Source organism: Rhinatrema bivittatum, chromosome 2 (assembly GCF_901001135.1).
Source record: "Rhinatrema bivittatum chromosome 2, aRhiBiv1.1, whole genome shotgun sequence".
Lineage (NCBI taxonomy): Eukaryota > Metazoa > Chordata > Amphibia > Gymnophiona > Rhinatrematidae > Rhinatrema > Rhinatrema bivittatum.
This window is the reverse complement of record NC_042616.1, coordinates 768,331,635-768,348,954: the sequence shown is the minus strand read 5'-3', so window position 1 is coordinate 768,348,954 and position 17,320 is coordinate 768,331,635.

The following is a 17,320-nucleotide window of genomic DNA, read 5'->3' as shown; positions in this document are numbered from 1 at the left end:
TGAAGACACCTAATGTGAGCCAGAGTCAATCTGGCTCAAGGGAGGATTGTAGAACATACTGAGGAAAAAAATACCAGAGGCCTCAAAATGAATTAAGGCTCTGAAGAAAGAAGAAGAAGCTATGGTGAACTATGGCCTAGTTTTGCAAAGCAACATATGAACTATGGCCTAGTAACACACACATTAGCAGAAACCAGGTGAAACGTCAACAAGTGAAGTCACAGGATGAGCATAAGATAAGAAGATGACAGGTCTGAGAAAGGGTATCTGTGAAGATAACAGATCTGAAAAAGGGTATCTGTGAAGAAAGTTTGTGCATATGAAGTAAGATAAGATTAAACGGGAACAAAGAGTAGCTGCACTTAGCAGCAAGGTTAACTGAAATCTTGTGGTTTTGGAACAAATAGTAGTTATCAATTAGCTTACAGAAAATGTATATAAAAAGAGCTTGCAAAAAGAAAAAATTAAGCAAATGTTCCAGACCATAGATGTGCTATGTACATGTTGTAAGTATACCTTTGCTTCCTGCGTATACCATTGCTTATACTCAGTATAATAAATATATTATTGTGTGATTTAAGACTTAGTCAGAGTTGTTATTACAAACAGGGTAGAATTGGGAATTTCAATATGCGGTAAAATTCAGTCCCCAGCCATCCTGTCCCGCAGCCTTCCCTAGGGTCAATCCCTGTATGGCTGAGTAAACTTCCCCATCTGTAATCGGGGCATTCATAAGAGCAGACTAGGCTACAGAAAGTGAGGGCCAGGAAATATTTTGAAAAAAGGTATCTGAAAGGGTAATATTCTGGGGTTTAGGGCTATATAAAGCACTATAATATTCTAAAAAGCGAGAGGAGATATCCGAGTGGGAGGTATGATGGTTTCCATCCCTGTCTCGTATGCCTGTAATAGTGGACCGCGGCTGTCGAGTCTGGACCAGGTTAGCTAAGAGTTTGCTGGGCCGTAAGGACTTTGAGGCCCACTGATGTATGAGAAAATTTAAGGCATTACGGGCATGTTCCACCTGGCAGCATACAGAGTCCAACATATCTTGCACATGTTGCAGTTGGAGGGATTTAAGGGCTTGGGTAAGACGCAAAATTTCTTGATTACGGATCCTATAATTTCGCCACATATGCGATGATATGCCTCCCATAAGGTGACTACCAAAATTTCAGGGGTAGTGTTAGATTTTATATATTCAGTCCAGCACTGTTGCAAATAAGAATGGAAGGCTTTGTCCAGAAAAAGGTCAGGGCGCATGTGCCATGAAAACGGAGGATGGGCCGCATGTCTGATCTCCAATCGCACAGAAATGGGAGCGTGGTCAGTTATCAATATGGTACCGATAGTTACCTGCTCCACTCTCGGGAATAACGTCTCAGAGATCAGAATATAGTCCAACCGGGAGTACGTTTGGTGCGGGTGGGAATAAAAAGTGTAATCTTGTTCCCCCAAGTGTAATATGCGCCAAACATCGAGAAGTTTCAGTTCTTGTTGAACAAAACTGACTCCCAGCTGTTGGTCTCTGGCGCTCACAGGTTTGGGGGGGCTTATAGTCAATTGATTTGTCTAGCACTGTATTAAAGTTCCCGGCCACCACTAAGCAGTAATCAGCAAGGTCGAACAGTCGACCCACCATGTCAGTAAAGAAGGCATGAGAGTATACTTTAGGAGCATACAAATTACAGAAAGCCAATTTCTGTCTGTATAAAGTACCGGTCATGATTACATATTGACCCTCGGGATCCTGCCATACCCGGTCTTCCTGAAAAGGGAGTTGTTTGTAAATTAAGATAGCCACCCCCCACCTCCGTGAAGCAAAGGACGAGTATACACATCGTCCCACCCAATCCCTCCTCAACTTCGCATGTCTACTATCTGTCAGGTGAGTTTCCTGTAGGAAGACTATATCAGATCGTAAGCGTCGGAACATAGTTAATACTTTACTTCGCTTAATAAGTGAATGTAATCCATCGACCTTCAGGGACAAAATCTTTACTTTAACCATTTATAGCTAAAATAGAGAATAAGGAATGAAACCCCCGGAGGGGCCTCCGCAGATATGTGCATACCCAAAATCCCAGAGCTTCCCAGCTTAAGCCCCAAGATGAAAAGCATCCTCGATTCTCCACTTAATACAGGCCTCCACACTCGGTCTTCCCCCCCCCCCCCCCCCCCCTGTTTGTTTCCATGAATCCCCCTCCACATACATCCACAGGCATCCAGTAAACCATTCATCCACCATACATATTGAAACACAAACATTACCAGTTTGCTCCAAGAGGCACAAGGCCATCCCACACACAAGGGATCTGTGTAGGGCGACCCTCCTCAGGTCCCCCTTCCACCATGTAGATCTATGTTAACTGAAAATTTGTAACAAGACCCCATAACATATAAACTGTTGGCAGCCCCGTGCAGGTTCCCTCCTGGTCCCTGAGCTTTAGGTTCCATTCAGGAGCAGTGTCACCAAGGCCACAGAACCCAGCCAGTCCGAATCTCCACTATGCAAAAGCAGTCCAGCATTTCTCACTGCACTTGTCAAACTGGAGAAAAATGAAAACCAAGTATCAAGTGCACTAACAGAATCAATTTGCATTTGCCATGGGCAGAGAAGCTATGAAGGTCGTTGCCTGTTCTTTGGTAATGAAAAACAGAACTTTGTTATCATAAGCGACCCTCAATTTAGCTGGATATAGTAGGGCAAGCAAATCCCCCACTTATGAAGCTCCAAGCAGGCAGGGGTCATTTCTCGGCACTGGGCTGCTGTGGAGGCAGAAAAATCATTAAACAGAAGGATACGGTGGCCTTGAAATTCCACTGATGTTTGTTGCCGGAAAGCTCGTAATAGCTGAGTCTTATGAGTCCAATTTAATATCTGGGCCATCACTGGCCAAGGCCTAAGTGAGTTGTCCCGTGGTGGCCCCATGCAGTGTATACATTCACATTGAAGGTGGGCATCAGGGAAGGCTAGGTTCAGATGATCAGGGAGCCAATGCCCCAGGAAATCATACAGCACTTCTTCCTTCAAGGACTCAGGTAGCCCAATAAATTTCAGATTATTTCTGTGGTTGCGGTTTTTCTGGTCCTGAAGTCTCTCTATCAAAGTAGCTTGGTGGGCCTGCAACTCACCAATCCGTTGTTACAGCCATCCCCAGCCTATCCCCATGATCAGAAAGGCATTGCTTACTTAGCCAGGTCTATCCTTTTAGCTTGTCTGTCCATAGACCGTTGAATCTCTTCCATGGTAGTCTGTATTTTAATAAGCCTCTCATCTAACGCAGCAGTGACACTGGTAGAGATCTGCTGCAAGGCTGCAGCAGAAACGGCATCTAGCATTTTGGCGGGCTCTGGCGCAGCCGCCAACTTGAGTTCATTGCCTCTCCGAATCGTGACGTTGTGAGTATTGCGGTGTCTCATTCCTGAATAGCCACCTTCAATTTGTGGGATCTATCACAACCCGGATCCGAAGGCTACCCAAAATGTCGTTAGGCAGTCTAGATGTCTCTCTGCCAGCAAGATATTCACAAGGGGCTGGAGGTGTTTAAGTAGGCTTTAAGGTCAGAAAAAAGGAAGTTAATGTCATTCTTTAAAAGAGGATGAAAAGTGGAGAATCTGTGGGAGGCAGTGCAGGATTTATTTCTAATAAGTCTTTTAAGGAAATGTTAGAATTAATTCATTTTACATATGAGCAATCTGGTGGGAGAAGTTTGCTAGTTTATTGCAGTGTGCCATCATTGCTAATGTAGCTGATGGAGAGAGTTTCAGACCCAGTAGCTTGTTAACTATTTGAAACAGCTCTGTAGGTGAGTTTTTTTTAGCTTGCATAATCATTTTTAAGAAGTGTACCTTCATGGCATCGGTAATAGCTTGGAAGCCTGTTGATGAACTTTAGAGCGAGGACCTCATGCGGCCGCCATCTTGGATTGATGTCCGCTTCAAATAGCCACATTTTGGGTGCCGCTCTGCACCAGCCCGTTGTGCCCGCCACCGATTTTTGAGCGTTGCTGCACCCCAGAGCCGAGGGCTGCCCAAAGCGCTACTGATTTTGAAAAACCACCGTGGTTAAAGGGAGCCTGGTGGTGAATTTTGGAGCAAGACCTCACGCGGCCGCCATCTTAAAGTCACTGCTGCTCCGGGCTGCAGCGTTTCTGGTGTTGTTCTGCCTCAGCCCGACATGGTCGCCGCCTATTTTTAGCGCTGCTGCACCCCGGATCTTAGGGCTACCCAGACACTGCATAGATTTAAAATCCACCGCGTTTGGAAGGGGCCTGATGATGTAGGGAAGAAAGGGGACCTCGGAGCTCTCTCCCCCTGCTGCCGACTCGATTAAGTCATTGCCAGAAGTCGAGTTCTTTCATTATTAATAAGAATCTTAGGCACTTATCTGTGATTAATCTGGATACCAGAAGCTGTAAATCATAAGAACAAAAACAATCTGTTGGAAACGATCCGGAAATAAAAATAAACTTGAGATTACCCAAATCAGTCCTACAATGGTTGTATATTTCCGATGATGGTAAAGGGCTTCTGATAATCCAACACTACAATATTTCAAGAGAACGCTCTCGCTGCTTCAGGGATTAAGAATCTCCGCGGTAGATTTTAAAAGGGTGCGCTTGCTACGCGGTGTGTGCACATGTACACCCAATTTTAGAACTTGCGTGCGCAGGCACGCACAAGTTATAAAATCAGGGGTCGGCGTGTGCAAGGGGGTGCACAATTGTGCAACTTGTGCGCACCGAGCCGCGCTGCCTTCCCCGTTCCCTCCCAGGCCACTCTGAAATCGGAGCGGCCTTCCCCCTAGCCTTTCTCTCCCTTAGCCCTACTCTAACTATCCCTGACCTTTATTTTACCTTTCTCTCCCCTAGCCCTTCTCTCCCCTAGCCCTACTCTAACTATTCCTGACCTTTATTTTACCTTTTGCGCCTGCCTCTGGGCAGGCGTAAGTTGGGAGCGCCAGCTGACTGCCGGCGTGCAATCCTCGGCATAGCGGCAAATGGCCGCTGTGCCAGGAGCTGCTGACCCCGCCCCTGGACCGCGCACACCCCGCCCCCTTTTGCAAGCCCTGAGACTTACATGCGTCCTGGGGCTTTACACGCATCACCTGGCCTTTTTAAAATAGGCCCGGTGCGCTTAATCTTTTTAAAATCCAGCCCTCCTTCACTTATGTTATCTAAAACTGGAAAAATGGATCAGATTTAATGCAACTTTAAATTAGAAAAACTGTGTTCCCAACAGAGCAGGAAACACTCTGATGAATCAGCTGAATTTTATAGTTGCATTAAATGTGACCCATTTTTCTGTTTTTATAAGAAGTTTTTAAATTTTTGGTGAAATTGTAAAATTAAATATAAATTGGTAGGTTATTGGGTGGCAGTACAATGGTTGGCTAAAAGACACCGGAAATAAGGTGGTGATTCCTTTCTGCATAATTGCAGTGTTATTGAGATATATATATGAAAAAACAAAAAAGAAAAAATTAATAAAAGAAAAAAATAAGAAATAAATGAGTTTTTTAAAAAGGAATTTTTGAGAGATCACGTGATGCTGTGCAAGGGAGTGGATGTAGCTTGCCCTTGCTGGCTCCCTGCTTATCCATCCAACCCCATCTGTGGCCATCAAAGTTTCTCTACAGGGCTCTAATCGCAGCATTATGCGTCTGAATCATCCGGGAGGTAATTAAGAACGGCCATGTCTACGTGAAAGAGAGAGAGAAAGACAGGGAGAGATCAAGGCCTGCGGATATGTTGTCTGGGGATGAGAGCGGGATATCTGACTCCCCAGTGCCGGCGAATTGGGCAGATATTCGAGCCACCATGGTGGAAGCCTGGAGCCCGAATTTAAAAAGCTCTCTCACCAAATTTCTGACCTAACAACCTCCATCTCTGGCTATGAAATGCGCTTTACCAAGCTGGAACAACTGGTCACCGGGACGGAAGATGGCCTCCAGACCACGCGGTCTGAGCTTCTCAAACTTCAAACGGCGATTGCACAACATACCGACCAGTTGAAGGACTTGGAAAACCAGTCCTGCCGGTCGAATCTCCGTTTTGTAGGGCTGCCGGAGTAGTTAGAAGAGCGAGACCTTCCGAAAATCCTGGAGGCCTGGCTGACGCAGGAGCTAAATCTGTCTAGGGCGCGAGGCCCTCTGCGTGTTGAGCGCGCGCACTTGTTAGGCCAGCGCCAAGCATAGCAAGATTGACCTTGAGTAATTATTGCAAAATTGCTAAATTTCACGCACAAGGAAGCCATAATGCAAGCGGTGCATGGCGGGAAGGCTCTCCTCTTCGAAGGTAGGAAAATAATTTTCTAGGACTTTTCGGCGGTCCTATCCACCCAGCGACGTGCGTTGTCTCCCTTCTGTGCCCCGCTGCACAACCTGGGACAGTGTGCCGTTCTAATCTACCCGGCCAAAGTGCACGTCTCTACCCCGGGAGACCCTCGTTGGTTTTTGGAGGTGGGGGAACTTCGTGAGTACGTCACAACGCTGGAGCAGCCTGCTGTGAACACCGGAGAGATATCATGATTTCTTTCTGCTTACGCTGCAGTTTCCTGCTTTGCTCAATGTTTTCCAAGTTCGTCCCAGGATTGTTCCAACTTGGCTGCCTTCTCCTGTTCTTGAATCGCCCTTTTGTTGTGTCTCAAGTTTTGGCAGCAGGGGTTTGGATGGCATCGGGAAGGTTTGATGCTTCGGCTGCCCCTTGAGCTGGTGTGGAGCTCTCCTAGCCCCAGTCACCATGTAGAGCATTGCCTCTCAGGTTGTCCTATGATTGAAGTTAACTGTGTTGGACACAAGCCTTTTGAGTCCATGTCCTTTGGTTGTGGGCTGTTGTTCCTTTTGTGCCCTATTGTTTCTTCTTTTTCCTTCCTAGGGCCTTTGTCATGGTTTCTTTTTCCTTCTCAAGTGGGGAAAGGGGGGATGGGGTTGGGTGGGGGGCAAAGAAGTCACTAGCATCTTAGGTGATCTTATTAGGAGGGGTTTAGTATGATCAGTTCATGGGAAGAGGAGGTGGGGGAAAGTGGGGGGCGCAGGTCTGGGGGAGTGAGAGGAGAGGGGTGGGACGGGGGAAAGATTTCAAATGAGATGGGGTAGAAGGGGGCATCAGAGAGGGGGCGGGGAAAAGGGGGGATCTGGGTTGCGATGTGTATACTCCATTCATCTATTTTTTGTCCACGAGCAGATGGCAATCAACCGCCGGAGGGGTGGTCCTTGCTGGGACGGCCATCTCTCTTTCTAAAATGGCAGTGTCTTGGTCAGTTATTCCTATTTGTATCTGTTGATGGCTAGTCGGGGAACTGTTTTGCTATCCTGGAATATTTGTGGTATTAATTGCCCCATTAAAAGAGCAAAGAACCTACAGGCCCTGAAACGAAAATCGGCTGACCTGGCTTTTCTTCAGGAGACTCACGTGACTGATGTGGAACATGCCAAATTACGTCAGGGCTGGGTGGGGGCAGTTCATTTTGCGTCTGCCAGTTCTAAATCTGCAGGGGTGGCCATCTTAATTCGGAAGAATCTCCCATTTAAAGACCTGAATGAAATTAAAGACCCTAATGGTCGCTACCTGATTTTAGAGGCTAAAATCAATCAAGTCCCAATGATGTGCTGTTGCGCTTATGCCCCAAATGTACATCAGGCTCCCTTTTTCCAAGTGCTACATCAGTTACTCCTTCCCTACATAGATCAGGTGTTGGTGGTTGGAGGGGACTTCAATGCCTTACGAGACCCTGGGTGGGATAGGTTGTCGACAGCCTCCAACACAGGTGTGCCCAGTAAGGGACTCCGTCTCTTGGAAAATGCTTTACATCTGATCGATTCCTGGAAAACGCTTCATCCCTTTGAGAAAGACTTTACCCATTTCTCCAGGGCGCATGCGACCCAATTGTGTCTTGATTATTTTCTGGTCAGTGCACATTACTTTTCCAAGGTCTCCTCTGCCGGGATTGGGGACATTATTCTCTCCGATCATGCTCCAATTTGGCTAGAGTTGGCGGCGGCATACACTGACCCTTCCATGAAGCAATGGCGCTATCCCTATTTTTTGGCAGAGGATAGTTCCTTCCAGGCATTTTTGAGGGAGAAGTGGGTGGATTTTGCAACACTGAATGCCCAACACAGTGGGGATTCTGTCCTGTTTTGGCACACTGTTAAGGTGGTATTGAGGGGAGATATTATTTCTTATCTGGCCTACCGGAAGAAATCCTTGGACAAAAAGCTTCTGTTACTTAGTGCACAGCTCCAGAAGGCTAAAAGGGACTTGCTTGCTTTTCAGTCTCCGCATCATACAGCATCTTATGTCACTCTACAAATGGCAATCAACTCCCTTTTACATCAGCGGGCAAAAAAGAGTGTCCCGTATTATCAGTTTCAGTTGTACAAATTTGGGAATAAGTCAGGGAAAATGATGGCCAATTTGGTCAAGTTGGCCAGAGGTTCTCGTCATATTCCAGTTCTTAGGTCCGCAGGGGGCCAAGTGGTTAACAATACTCCTTATATTTTGGCGTCTTCTCATAAATATTATTCTTCTCTTTATGAGTCTGAAGGTTGGAACCCTGACACTTAGGATGCGTTTTCTGAATGCTTTAATCTTCCCTCCATAACTTTGGAACAACAGCAGCATTTGAATGAGCCCATTAAGGCTGAAGAGGTGCCATTGGTGATTCACGGCGCCAAGAAATTAAAAGCTCCAGGACCCGATGGATTTAGTTCGGAGTTTTACAAATGCCTTGTGGAGCCCCTTACTGATCTTCTCCCTTTGGTGTTTAATGCCTTAATAGAGCGGGGATCTTTTCCCCCTCATGGCAATAAGGCCCATGTGACTCTCATTTCAAAGCCTGGGAAAGATCTGCTGTCGCCGACTGCATATCGCCCCATCTCCTTGTTAAACGTTGATCATAAATCTTTGGCTAAAATCTTGGCGGATTGTTTGGGGGACGTCTTACCGCATTTAGTTAAACCAGGTCAGGTGGGCCTTGTCAAGCGTCGCTATGCCCTCACGAATATCCGCCGGGTCACTGCAGCAATGGCACTATATCAAGGCTTGGATATCTTCTACCTTATGGTAAGCTTAGATGCAGAGAAAGCTTTTGACCAGGTGGAGTGGGGCTATATGTTTCAGCTGCTCCATTTAATGGAGTTTGAGGTTTTTTTTTTCAGGCCATTCAGCTTCTCTACATGACCCAGTTGCCTCGTGTTTGGTGAATAGGATGTTATCTTCCCCTTTCCAAGTGTTACGAGGCACACGTCAGGGTTGTCCGCTGTCCCCACTGCTTTTTTTACTCACCATAGAGCCCCTCTTACTGGCAATACAGGATTCACCAAATATCTGTGGTGTGCAGTTCCACTCCTGGACTCAGAAGGAGATTTTCAAATTCGCTGCCTTTGCAGATGATGTCTTAGTTTTTCTCACCTCCCCGCAACACTCGTTGCTGGCCCTTCTGGAACTGTTTCAGGCCTTTGGCACTTTCTCCTGTTGCGAATTAATTGAGACATTGGCCTTTCCTCTTGCCCTTAAAGAGCGCTGGAGTGGTCCCTTTCCACTACAGTGGGCAAGAAATTCCATTAAATATCTTGGGATCCATCTGTCCACCGACTTGGAAGCCATCTATTCTCTCAATATATCTGGATTACTCACATTTACGTGTGACAAATTGTATCATTGCTGAGAACTCCCTCTATCTCTTGGGGGGCATATCAATCTGGTTAAATTGATTATACTGCCTAAGTGGCTGTTTGTGATACAGAATTTCCCACTCTCTCTTAAGCGCAGCGACCTGGGGACTCTCGATGAAATACTGTGTGTTTTTCTAAGGAAGGGAAGGAAGGCCCAAATCCCGTTGTTGTGGCTAAAGCTGAAATGGGGATCTGGTGGGATGGGAGCACCGGATCCTTTTTGTTATAATATTGCAGCTAACTTACATGTCGTTCGGGATTGGGTTTTGGGGGAATCTAATTTTGTGAACCTCCTGGCAAAAAACACATTAGTGGCCCCTTTTGACCTTAAATTTGTGCTCATGGGCCCCCGGAAGGCTCTCCCGAGTGCATTGCTCCAGGACCAGTTAATAGCACCGATTAGGAAGGCATGACGGTTTTTGACTAAGCAGCTAAGCATCCCCACATTATGTGCATATTTGTTACCCATAATGGGTAACCCTGAATTTTCTCCGGGCTCTCACTCCCTTAGTTTTTGGGATTGGCGACTGAAGGGCATTATTCAGTTGGGTCATGTGTTGGTTGCCACGGGCACGATGCTCCCATTTGCGGAGCTCAGGGGTCTCTATGGGCTCACCAGTAGTTATCTGTTTGGTTATTTTCAAGTGTGTCACTACATAAACTCTTTGCCAGCCTCCACTAGGTTGCCCTGCCATTTTCAGGCCCTTGATAGTTTCTTTCAGCTTGAGTGCCAGTGTGTGCCATCTCTACCAACATTTTATCAGGAGCTACTTCGACGTCTTGCTAAGGACACATATCTCACATCAGTGGAATGCTGGGGGCGTGATGGGGTTTTCACAGTGCCTGTAGCAACCTTTACTGCTTGTATGAAGAGTTTGACCAAGGTTACTGGCAATATGTACTATAGGGAAATGCAATTCAAATTTCTGAGAAAAGCATACATTACCCCGCAACTAGCTTTTCATGCTAAATTGACATCGACAGCGACATGTCCATGCTGCAATTCGTCCTTAGGGACTTTGTCCCACATTTTCTGGGCTTGCCCTTACATTCAAATTTACTGGGGTAAGATTGTGAGCTATTTGCAGCGTCTTTTGGATATCCATCTCCCCGATTCCCCATATATGCTCTTATTTGATTGCATTCCCAACCGCTTGTTCGGAATCTGGGCCAGCGACTGTTTCTAAAAAAAGCAGCCGCGGTAGGGAAGAAGGTCATTTTACTTAACTGGCGAGAGCCGGATCCCCCTTCTTTTTGGACCTGGCACATCCATGTCCACCGCATGATGCAAATGGACAACTTGGCTTCGAAAGCATGCCTGATGCCTATCTTCAGGCTCTGCCACATCGTTCCAGAAGTTTGGTACTTAATGACTGACTGTGGATTGTGATGGACGGTATTCCTGCTCGTAGATAGTCTGCTGGATTGCTTGGAGGGAGTATACAGATGAGGACTGTGGGGAGGGGGAGGGGATGGGGGAGTTATCACGGGAGGGAGGGGTAGGACAGGGGGGAGGGGCTTGACTAACCTGGGGGGAATTAGGGGACAGGGAATGGTGTTTTCTCCTGAGTTTAGTCTTGTGATCGGGGATGTATATGAAATACTGCATCTCTGGTTTCTGTTCTGTCTACCAAGTTTTGTCTATTCAATAAAAAGTTTTTACACTAAAAAGGAATTTTTAAGGTTTGTTTTTTTTTATTGTTTACTACTCATGTGTTTGGTGCATTACTTTCAGTGGTGTAGTTTGGTGCCTTTGATTTATTTACTGTTTGGTTTCCTAAAGGTATGAACCAGTTCCTTTCAAAGAGGCTGTTGTGTTTAGCCTTCATGATTATGAGAGACAACATTGCTTGGGAAGGGCAGAAGCAAGCATTTACAACACAGCTTCTCTTGGAGCTCAATGTTCTGTCCATTGCAATCAAGGAGGCTACACTGTAGGGTGGGCAACTTTGGAGGCTTGCGAGGAGGAAACAATTCCTTGAATGTGTCTTCACTGATAACTGATGCCCCCTCCTCCAGAGTCAACCTCCATTTTACATTCACCATCATTGACATGAACTGTTATGAACGTTTCCATATTTATGGGACTTCATTTTCCCTACAATCTGGATGCGATAATCTTTCCCAGTCTCATCACGCATTCCTATATCAAGCATATTTGTTTGTAAATCAGGATCTTTGTTGCTTCTCTTATGCCTCGCACCATTGAGTTTTGATCTGAAAACTTGTTCAGTGTGTAGTTTCTATTTGCAAAAATGCCACCCTGCTTCTTTAAATCTGCATACAGAGCATCAATGCTGTCTCCATAGCCTTTGAAAATTTCTACAATGTGTGCTACTAAATTGTTAATAGGTTTCACCTGCATTAAGTGCATATAATGCGGGTAAATGGGCTTTTGAAAATTGCTACAACAGTATGTTACATTTACATTTTCCTTTGAAAATTACCCTGATATTTGGAAAAGTTGGCAAGACCAGTAAACATAAGATGATATATGCCTTTCCCCCACACACATACACAATTACAACTTATGCCTATGGATCCTTTAAAAAAACAAACAAACCCCAAAACATATCATTGGAATTTTGTAATTGATCATGAAAATGTATGATCACAAGTATACAATAATCTCTTACAAGCGAAAATACAAACAAGGGCTTGTGAAATGCCGTGATGGTGGTTTGTGTTAGGGGAATCATTTTGGCATTTTAAGAATTCGAAAAGAAATTGTTCACGGCAAGAGCAGCAGTCTTAAATCTGCTTGCAAAGGAATGAGCTGCTGTATTAAAAAGAAAAAAAAAAAGAGAGAGACCCTATTAAACCTGCTTCCTCAGGCTTCTATTATAGTCATTATTAAAACGGGCTTTCTGAAAGGATAACTAGAAGCCCATCAATATCTTTCTTTAGCCCTGAGATCCGGCTCTTGGGAGCTGTCCAAGAATTTGTGTTAACACATCATCTCCCACATGAGCAATAACTCACAAAACAGGAGTGTAAGCTCTGTTCTGACAGGAAAGGTTGAGCCCGTACCAGACAATGCTTCCAATTCTTGTTTATTTTTTGATAGGCACTGTATCAGTCTCACAGTGCATGGAGATCAAACCTGTCAGCTAGAAATGTAGATACGGCATGGCAGCGGCACAGTGAAACACCACATTGCTTCAAAACTGCAGGAATATATTTGAGCAGTAACATTTTTTAATCCCTAAAAGAATTGATTTTTCTGGTGGGTTCATTACTGTTCTGCTGAGGTTTGTAGTTAATGCATTGTTGATTCTATTGTTCAGGCATTTTTCAGGTGCTTCATTATTTTTTTTTTTTTTTGAGTCTCTGCCCTGATAACAAAGCTGAGTGTGTCTTTAAGGCACCTGAAGAATAGCTTGTGAGACCCCTTTGTGTGTGTTAGAAACTCTTATAGATCATAGTGAGTTCTGTGGAAGGCAGCTGAAGAATTACCATCACATGAGGTTAAGTCCTGTCACAACCACGAAAGACTCCAGCTTTCCAGTCTATTCCTAGGTGGCCTTTGTGGCATAGCTGAGCAGTCTTAGGCTGGAGACATGGAACATACAGGATTTCTTTTCTTAAGGAGTGGTTTATTTATAACAAAAATAGTAATAACAGACTTCAAACTGCTTAACTTCAGCAGTGTAAACAAATACAGCCTTCACATTCAGGACAGCAATATTATAGGAGCTGCCTTCTCTTTCACCCTGGTCCTAATCTCTTATTCCTGCTCTCAGGGGAACCGCCCTAGTCCAGCACCCATTAAGGAGGGTTTTCAGGGACACTCATCCACAGCTTCTTGAAGGAAAATGCAGTAAACCCTAAAACAGTGGTATTGACTTCCAATTCTCGACAGGTGCAAATGGTCAGGTTTTCAAGATATCCCTAATGAATATGCATGATGTGGATTAGCATAGAAGTGAGGCAATGTGCATGCAGTGGAGGCTTTGCATGCAGATCCATCTTGTGAATATTCTTTGTTGGTATCTTGAAAACCTGACCGACTTGCAGCTCTCAAAGACCAGAGTTCCTACCCCTGCCCTATGGTTTTTCAATGAGGTTTTTTTGTCAGTAGTCTGCACCTTTAAAGAGTGGAAACTCCATCCACAGGGAACTCTGGTCAACCTTGCAGCAATCAATATTCAGCTGCAGGTCCACTACAAACCTGAACAACCCCTGATCATAAAGAATCCTAAAGCTACCATTCAGGAATTTACCCCAGACAGGGGTTATACACCCATGTCCCCATTTATTGGGGAGCATGTTCACTTTGGGGTAGATTTTAAAAGGTTGCGCATGGGTGTACATGTGCGTGCACTATCTGGCACGCGCACATGTACACCTGATTTTATAGCTTGCGCGTGCAAGTTATAAAATCAGGAGTCGGCAAGCACAAGGGGCAGCCTGCTGGCATGCGATCCTCTGACACAGTGGCAAATGGCTGCTGTGTCAGAGGCCTCTGGCCCTGCCCACGCCCTGCCCACACCCCGCCCCGGACCGCCCATGCCCCATCCCTGGACTGCCGGGCCTTTTTAAAATAGGCCTGGCGCATAAAGCTTTGAAAATACGGCCCTTTAGTTGTGATATGTCCCTATTAAAAATGTGCCAGCTCTCTTTAGTGGTAGCACACTAACCCTAAAAAAAGTCTTTTGATTTTGAAGTACATATATATCCTTGATCTGTTTCAGCCTTGGTTTTGCCAGTTTTGCTGTGCCTGTATGCAAATCCAAAACACTGCTAAAGTGGGTCACTACAATCCATCCCTTCCATTCTAAATATACAACCACAACCCTTATCCACATGATCATCACCTTCTGCTTAGACGTCTGCAGCCAGCTCCGCACCATGTCCACTAAAATCTATCCAAAATTCAGCTGAGTGACTTATCTTTCATCAGCGCTACCATACCATATTATACCTTTTCTCACATCACTACATTGGCTCCATATCTGTGCCTGCATTCAGTTCAAGCTTCTTATTGACCTATAAGTGCATTCATTTTGCAGCTCTTCATTACCTCTCCTCCTTTATCTTTCACTACACCCACTCCTTGTGCACTCCGCTCATACAGCCAACTCATTTTATGCCTTTCTCTTCCATCGCCAGCTCCCGACTCTGTGCTTTCCACCTTACTGCTCTATATGCCTGGAATAAGTCTTCTTCACTTCCAGCCTAAAACCCTACCTTTTTTATGCTGCTTTTAAATCTTAAGCCCTAGTTTCATAATGAATTAAACTTCCTATGGCTCATTTTTTTTTATTTGTCCGTCTTAAATAGTTTGTAGGATCTGCGGAGAATAATCTGTGTCTTATGTGTTATTCTGTAGCGCTGCATACATCTAGTAGCTGTATAGAAATGATAAGGATTGGTAGTAATAGTAGGTGATGGCAAATAAGAACCTAAGAACATAAGGTTTGCCATACTGGGTCAGACCAAAGGTCCATCAATCCCAGTATCCTGTTTCCAACAGTGGCCAATCCAGATCACAAGTACCTGGCAGGATCCCAAAAGGTTGATAGATTCTAGAGATGTGAATCGTGTCCTCGATCGTCTTAACGATCGATTTCGGCTGGGAGGGGGAGGGAATCGTATTGTTGCTGTTTGGGTGTGTAAACTATCGTGAAAAATCGTTAAAATCGTGAGCCGGCACACTAAACCCCCCTAAAACCCACCCTGACCCTTTAAATTAAATCCCCCACACTCCCGAACCCCCCCCAATGCTTTAAATTACCTGGGGATCCGGCGGTGGTCCAGAACGGCGGAGGTCCGGAACGGCCCCCTCAATAGAATCGTGTTGTCTTCAGCCAGCGCCATTTTTCAAAATGGCCGCCGCAAAATGGCGGCGGCCATAGACAAAAACGATTCGACGGAGGAGGTCGTTCCGGACCCCCGCTGGACTTTTGGCAAGTCTTGTGGGGGTCAGGAGGCCCCCCCAAGCTGGCCAAAAGTTTCCTGGGAGTCCAGCGGGGTTCCGGGAGCGATTTCTTGCCGCGAATCGTTTTCGTACGGAAAATGGCGCCGGCAGGAGATCGAGTGCAGGAGGTCGTTCAGCGGTGGTCCGGAACCCCCGCTGAACGACCTCCTGCAGTCGATCTCCTGCCGGCGCCATTTTCCGTACGAAAACGATTCGCGGCACGAAATCGCTCCCGGAACCCCGCTGGACTCCCAGGAAACTTTTGGCCAACTTGGGGGGGCCTCCTGACCCCCACAAGACTTGCCAAAAGTCCAGCGGGGGTCCGGAACGACCTCCTCCGTCGAATCGTTTTTGTCTATGGCCGCCGCCATTTTGCGGCGGCCATTTTGAAAAATGGCGCCGGCTGAAGACAACACGATTCTATTGAGGGGGCCGTTCCGGACCGCCGCCGTTCTGGACCACCGCCGGATCCCCAGGTAATTTAAAGCATTGGGGGGGGGGGGGGGTTGGGGGGGGTGGGGGATTTAATTTAAAGGGGCGGGGGTGGGTTTTAGGGGGTTTTAGTGTGCCGGTTTTCCTGCCCTCCCTCTTCCCCTGATTTACGATTTTTTAACGATAAATCGGGGGAATTGGTATTGTATCGTGGCCCTAACGATTTTTTGACGATTTAAAATATATCGGACGATATTTTAAATCGTCAAAAAACGATTCACATCCCTAATAGATTCCATGCTGCTTATCCCAGGAATAAGCAGTGGATTTCCCCAAGTTCACCTTAATAATGATTTATGGTCTTCCAGGAATTTTTCCAAACCTTTTTTAAACCCAGCTGACCTAACAGATTTTATTTGTTGAATAAAAAAATATTTTCTATTTGTCTTAAATATTACCTAGTAACTTCACTGCATGTCTCTCGGTCTTTCTACATTTTGAAAGAATAAACAACCGATTCACGTTTACTCATTCCACTCCACATCTCTATCATATCTCCCCTCAGCCATCTCTTCAACAAGCTGAAGAGCCCTAGCCTCTTTAGCCTTTCCTCACAGGGGAATTGTTATATCCTCTTTATCACTATGGTCTCCCTTCTCTGTACATTTTCTAATTTTGATACATCTTATTTGAGATGTGGTGATGAGAATTGAACACTATTTAAGTTGTGGTTGCATTTTGGAGCAATACAAAGGCATTATGATATTCTCTGTTATAAAATCGTGTTATAAAATCGGCATGCTATAAAATCGGCGCATCCATGTGCGTATGCCAGGAGCCACGTGCAACTTTTAAAATCTACCCCTAAGTGATTAGTATTGAACAATGTAAAGTGTAACATGAAGGATAATGTATTGAATATTATAGGTTTCAGTCCATCATAGCAGTAAACTTGTACTCGATATTAATGGCTTGACCTAGAATATTAATTTGATATTATAATGAATTAGATAATGAAAAAATATGAACTCAAATATGTATCTGCCATTGGATTGACCCAGAATATTAATGCTGACCCTGAATCCGAACACTGATTTTGTAAACCATTGTGATCTCATTTTGGAATGACGATATATAAAATGTATAACTAAAATAAATAAGTAAATGAGAAACTTTGTCAAATGTTTTCTAAAAATACAGATATACTATGAGCCACATTTTAAAAACTAGGTGCCGGCGTAGTTTTGTGCGCGCAACCCGGCGCGCACAAATCTAATTTCCAATTTGAT